Source organism: Manis javanica, chromosome 3 (genome assembly GCF_040802235.1).
Source record: "Manis javanica isolate MJ-LG chromosome 3, MJ_LKY, whole genome shotgun sequence".
In the NCBI taxonomy this organism is placed as follows: Eukaryota; Metazoa; Chordata; class Mammalia; order Pholidota; family Manidae; genus Manis; species Manis javanica.
This window is the reverse complement of record NC_133158.1, coordinates 120008022-120014232: the sequence shown is the minus strand read 5'-3', so window position 1 is coordinate 120014232 and position 6211 is coordinate 120008022. Positions and strand designations below refer to the sequence as shown.

General features: G+C 39.3%; 1 long non-coding RNA gene across 1 annotated transcript in view; it reads right to left on the bottom strand.

Moving 5' to 3' along the window:
- LOC140848442 (uncharacterized) overlaps window positions 1–6211 on the bottom strand; it is a 111839-nt gene that overhangs the window by 32999 nt on the left and 72629 nt on the right. The window lies entirely within an intron of this gene.

Below are 6211 nucleotides of genomic sequence, written 5' to 3'. Positions count from 1 at the left end.
CTAAAAGACAATGAAAAGAAATAATTAGAATAATGAAATAAAAATACAGCATTTAGAATATAAGCCCTGTTTTAACTTATTAGATTCAAGAGGTATAAAATTACTCTTTCAAGGTTCTAGGAGAATTGAGTATACTCAATTTCTATACTTTTCTCATTCTGGATCTTTCTGGATAAAGTTTTCTCAGACTTGTACTTGTCTGCAGATCTCACTTTGAATGATATTGTCCTAAGCTACCTGTTTCTCAGAGCGTGGCGTATAGATGGGAGGGACCACTTGCATCAGTCACCTGGGGTGCTTGTCAGATGCAGCTTTCTGAGCCCTCCCAGATGGCTGAGGTGAGAAGGACTGAGGGCTAGAATTCTGCAATCTGCACTTTAACAGTAATTTTAATAATTGCTTGTTACAAGTCTGATCATCATTGTTCTCTGTAATGCTGCCTCCCCTGTAGAGATAATAGATGATAGGGTAAATAGGGAAATGAGTACCCTGTTTCATTCTATGTCCCCATTTCTGCTTCCTGTTTTTGTTTTGCTTTGTTTTTAGTTATTAAGGACTTCCTGTCCATAGAAACCCACTGAAGCACAGAATCTGCTCTCTGAACTCATTTTTAGTGCATGTTAGCATCCATTTGTTGAGTGCAGACTACAGGCTGGGTAGCAGGGAGCAGACCAGAAAGTGCTTACAGCCAGTGAAGAGGACACGCAGATAGAATGAAAGGGACCTAGGGACACTTTGGAGATATTGAGAAGGAGTGACCAGGAAGGTGGAGAGAAAACAGGAGAATGTAGATTTTGGAAGTCAGAGGGAGGAAGTAACCCATCGGGTAAAATACCGCTGATGGGCTGCATACAATGAAGACTGAGTGCAACATGGAGATCATGGAAGTCCTTGGTGACACAGACATGATCAGTTTCACTGATTGTGTGGGTTCAAGTGAAAGTGGGAAGAGGGAGATTGTGCCTGTGGACAGTTCTAGTAAGGAATTTTACTGTAAAGGAAAGAGGGCAGGAGCTGGAAGGTGAAATGAGGTCAAAAGGTTTTGTGGAAGGGACAGGGAAATGGATTTATTAAGAACTCATGCTGTGGCTAAATACGTGACTTGTAAAGTCATGTTGTTGTTCAATGAATTCCTTCAGTAAAACAGAAACAATTGTTTACCGTAACTTTTTCCTGTAAGCTTTTAAACTCTCCCTACTCCCAAATGATATTGTCCCAGAAAAGTCTGAAAATCACCCTTGTTTCTTACATAGCTTAATTTGAATAATTTGGAAAAAATGACACTGCATTTTTTCATATTTATCTATTTTTTGGCTGAAGCATTTTAAAGTAGACTTTTCTCTAATGACTTCACATGATAGTACTTTTTTAACATAATCACATATACAATCATAATATAATAATACTATTATTATATTTAACTAAGTGAACTGTGATTTCTTAATATCCTATGATACCCGATTTATATTTAGATATCCTCTTTTGTCCCCAGTACTGCTTTGTTCAAACTAAGGTTCAAGCTAAGTCTACATATTGCATGTGATTATTAAGTTCTTTAAGTCATTTGGTTTTCCTGCTCATTGACTTATTGATGAAACTGTTTCAGTTGTCCTGTAGAATGTCCTGCTTTCTGGATTTGTCTAGTAAGTTCTTTATGGTGTCATTTCGCTTGTTCTTTCTCCTGTATTTCCTAAAAACTTCAATTGCATATGAAAGCTTGATCATACACAGATTAAACATTTTGGACAATGTTTTTGATAGGTGGTGCTGTGTGCTTCATATCGCCTCACTTCAGAAAGCACCTACTGTCTAGGTGTCCCACTGTTAGTGATGCTGAGACTGATCAGGCTCATGTGGTGGTTGCCTCAATCAAAAGAGCTTTTTAAATTTTTTTTAAGATAAAAGAAATAATAGCATGTCTAAATACTGATGAGCATGATCTTTGAGAGAGGGAGACTTACTGATATGGAAGAAAAAGGGGAGATTTTCTAGAAGAATGTCCCTACATACACAAGAGTATAGGATCAAATGGACTGATGTTGGATATTACAAGCGTGGGACACAGCCAATTCATCCATAGTAACAAGATTTACATAATTTGGGTGTAAATGCAGGTAAGGTGGGTAGTTGTAGAACACAAGCATGCTTGCAGAAGTTCTGTTCTGGTAACTTCCTTTTCTCCATGAATAAGTAGCAAGTTCATCAGGAGAGGGTGAGAATGAGGGGAGTTTTTCATGGAGAAAGTCCTCTAGGAGAATGGCAGGTTAATTGACCAGAAAAGTAGCATATGATTGCTGGGAAGCATTAAGGGGCTACTTGCAGTTAATGATTAATTAGCATCATTGTATGATTTTTCTCTAGCCATGTTCAGCTGCATGCTCGCAGGTGTGGACTAGGACAGTTAGATTTAACCAGGACTGGGGTTTTTCCAACCATGTGTGATGAGAGAGGTCAAATTAATGATTGACTGTGGAATTTAAGGTGGGTAGGAAGGGAAGTGAGGATATGAAGAGGTGAGAGACAGTAGGAAGGCAGTAGGATCAACACAGAAAATTTTTGGAGCTGGGCACTAATTGGACTAAGTTGCAAAGACAAGAGTGGTAATTAGAAGGGGGATGCATAAAATTCAGGCTATGCAGGGGTATGGTTTGGAAATGACAAGATCAGCGACACTACTTTTGGAGCGAGGGACTGAGGTCACAATCATTGAATTGGAGATCAAAGAACTGAGAGACCAGGGGACTAGGATGATTCTCTAGGAGAATATTACAAGGGTGGGACAACAACTAAGAGTTGTGACAGAGAGAGTGCTGGAGAGCATTATAGTGAGCCAGGAGCTGACATGTTTGAGGAATGAAGAAAGGTGTCCTGGGTGGAGGAGAAGATGAAGATGAGTGTGAACAGGCAGATAGCAGGAAGTATGGCCTGCACAGGGTTGATGAAGGATGAAAGAAGTTGTGCGTATGTGAAGTTCTCAGCCTGAGCATAGACTCACGTGTCAGTGGTTTTCATTCTGAGTCTATGCAGCTCCAGAGAGCAGAGCTTAAATTACTGTTGTCTTTTTTTTGTTTGTTTAATCTTTTTTACCGGGAAGTTGATTTCTTTTCACTGTAAGAGCTTTTTCTAAGAGGCAGAGCTGCTCACACAGTATGTGTGACCCGGGGGAGGTAGGAATTCCCTGACACTCGGTGTGTCCAACAGACAAACTGGACTTGCTGTAAGGGGAATTCTAGCAGTTTAAGATTATGAGTGGGTGGGGATAATATTAACAATTGAAGGACATGGGGAGTGAGGAAGGGTGGTATTAGCACTAGCTTCATATATTCATTCAAACGTGTGTAAGCCCTTCCCAATTAATGGCCTAGCAGCTGGCTAGAAGCGGGGGCCAAAGATAAATCTTAATGGAACTCTCAGTATGGTTGGGACAGACCAGCAATGGGCAAATGTCACATGGTCTTACGAGAGCCAGAACAGGTATGGTGAAGTCATGTCAATTTCTGTGGGGTCAAGAAAGCCTTCAGAGTCCCAGGACATTTGGGCCTATATGGGAGGCTGAGTGGGTGAACAGGGTAGGAAAGGACATTTCCCTCAGAAGGAACTTTATATGCAGGACTACAAAGGCATGAAAGAGCATGGGGCATTTGGAATGCCACAGCTCAGTTACTCTGGGCAAATTACTCAACTTCCCTGTCTCAGGTCATCATTTGTAAAATGTGGATAGTAATGGTGTCCACAGAGTTAAGGATGGTGAGGAGTAAGTGAAATGATGAAATTGTCTCAGGCCCCATTGCAATCCTTTTGGGTGTATTATTTATTTGCTTATTTAAATAGTTCTATGAGATAGGATCTCATTATTATTCCCATTTTACAGAAAGAAGCTGAGTTTTAGGTGGTTGGGTTACTTGTCCAAAGTCACATAACTGGTGAGAGACAGTTTAGATTCTTCAGATCAGTCTAATTCTAATGTTAATATATAGGACTGCTAAAGCTTTTCAACCAGGGAGTTGAGGACTCTGTTATTGTTTCTGCAGCTGGCTGCTATCTCATGAGCAGCCGTGACGTATTTTTGGAAGGCCCTCATTATCTATAGTAGATCTAGATCAACTGTTGCACTACTTTTGTTTCAATTAGCTGACTTGGAAATCAAGAGCAGGGAGTGATTTTATCTCCTTAGAGGGCAAGTTGTTCCAAGCAGATGTAGTTGATGAAAGGGAGGAAGATCTGGGTTAGCTGCATGCCTGTGATATCTATACACTCAACCCAAACAAAAGTCTCAGGTCCCAGGAGCTTATGCACTGGGGTGATGGCAGTGCACCAGCATTCATAGGCAAGAGGTGTCATCCAAGGGGTAGGTCACTGCCCACAGAGTTCCCTGTGAGGGTGCTGAGAAAGAATCTTTTCCATCAGTGATGTCTGAGGTAAGCACTGACTTCTTAAGAGCTGGCAACCCTCCCCCCATTCATTTGTTTGCTCACTTATTCATTCATTCATTTGACAAACTGTTTCTGAGTGCTTACTATTTGCTGGATACTCATCGAGGCACTGAAGATAGTAGTGAAGAAGGCTGACAAGGTTCCCCACTTACGGAGTTTACATTCTTAGGGGGAGGACACAGACAGCAATCAAATAATAATATGACTGCATGCGTAACTACTAAATCTATGCCACGGAGAAACTTACATGACATGAGAAGAGGGAGAGCAATCAGAGACATGTTAGGGCTCTACTAGGAGGCTGCTCAGGAGCCAGTTCTCTGAATTGAAAATAGAGAGCCCTGAGTTTTTTGACAAAGAACAGAAAGGCACATCTCACTGTTGCCCTGTCAGTCATGGTCAGGCCCTGCCTGCCTCCTGGTCATGGTCACGAAAAACTGGAATTCTCTCAATCAACTCCATGCCTTTAGGGGAAGATTTCCTTGTAGTTGGTGGGAGGAAGCCAGTTAATGGCCACTGTGGCTTCCTCTTAGTTCCAAAATGCTACACCTCTAGGACAGGCTTTGGGCCAGCTCAATATTGTGTATCAAGTTGATAAATAAGACTGAAGTGTATTTTCAATACTGTCCCCAACAGTTTTGCCTTAATTACTCAACGTTAAGAAAAATAAAGGACGTCAAACTGAAAGATGAGAATTCGTCTCTCATCTTATACCAGTTTGTTCATCAGATGTTTTTAGGTCTCAACCATATACATTTTTTCTAGATATTTGGACATTTGTAACTTTAAGTCACAATGTAGGCATAGATAACATTCTCTGTTTCACTGTTTTTGTTATAATACTGTAAGCATTTTCTTTTCTATTGCTACATAAATTCACACAATTATATATATTTTTTATCAAGTGGATATATTATTTTATATATACAGTTTAACTCTTTCCCTATTGCTGGAAGCTTAGTTGTTAGCCTTAGATTTTCATAATTTTGAAATTGAAACCTACTTTTATCTTGCATGTACGTACTGCTTTAAAGAACTCATGCTTTAGCCCATTAGTCCTCTTTCAATCCTCACCACAACTGTGGAAGGGGAGTCATTTACATGTGAGGAAACCAAAATATATCATCCTTTTTTCCTTTGAATTATTTGCTCAGTCATATTTCCTGAACATATGATAACTTGGTTAATGGTCATGAGCTTTAATTCTGTGACCTGATTACTTTCTGAAAAAGGTTGAATTGATTTCTGCAGCTCCCTTGAAATATACCAAGCCCATCACAGTCTGTCCAATGGTGATCATTTTGAAAGGTGCTAAAAATTCTATCAATTATCAACTTAATATTTCAATTGTCCCTTTTGGGTTTCTCAAGATGGATCATACTTTCATCTGCTTGTTAATTGTACTTTCTATTTTGTGACTTGTTCATTTGTGTGCATTGCCTGTTTATTTTGGGAGGTTTTACCGATGTTTACCCATTGCATCCCTTGACTCGTTTTCCTTTTATTACAGTATTTTTCATTGTGTAGAAGTTGAAATTTTCATGCAACTGACTTGATTGTTTTCCCTTTTTTTCTACATTCAATCAGAAAGAGCTGACAAATACAGAATTCTATTTTTAATCTTTTAAAAATTCAATTATTTTTTTCCAACTCTTAAGAGTAACGCTTGTACATTTTAGAGATTTAAGAATATACAAAAAATTATAAAAACTGAAAACACTTATTATTCTACTATCCAGGGCATATACATTTTAGTCCTTTCTCTTTTGCATCTGTGT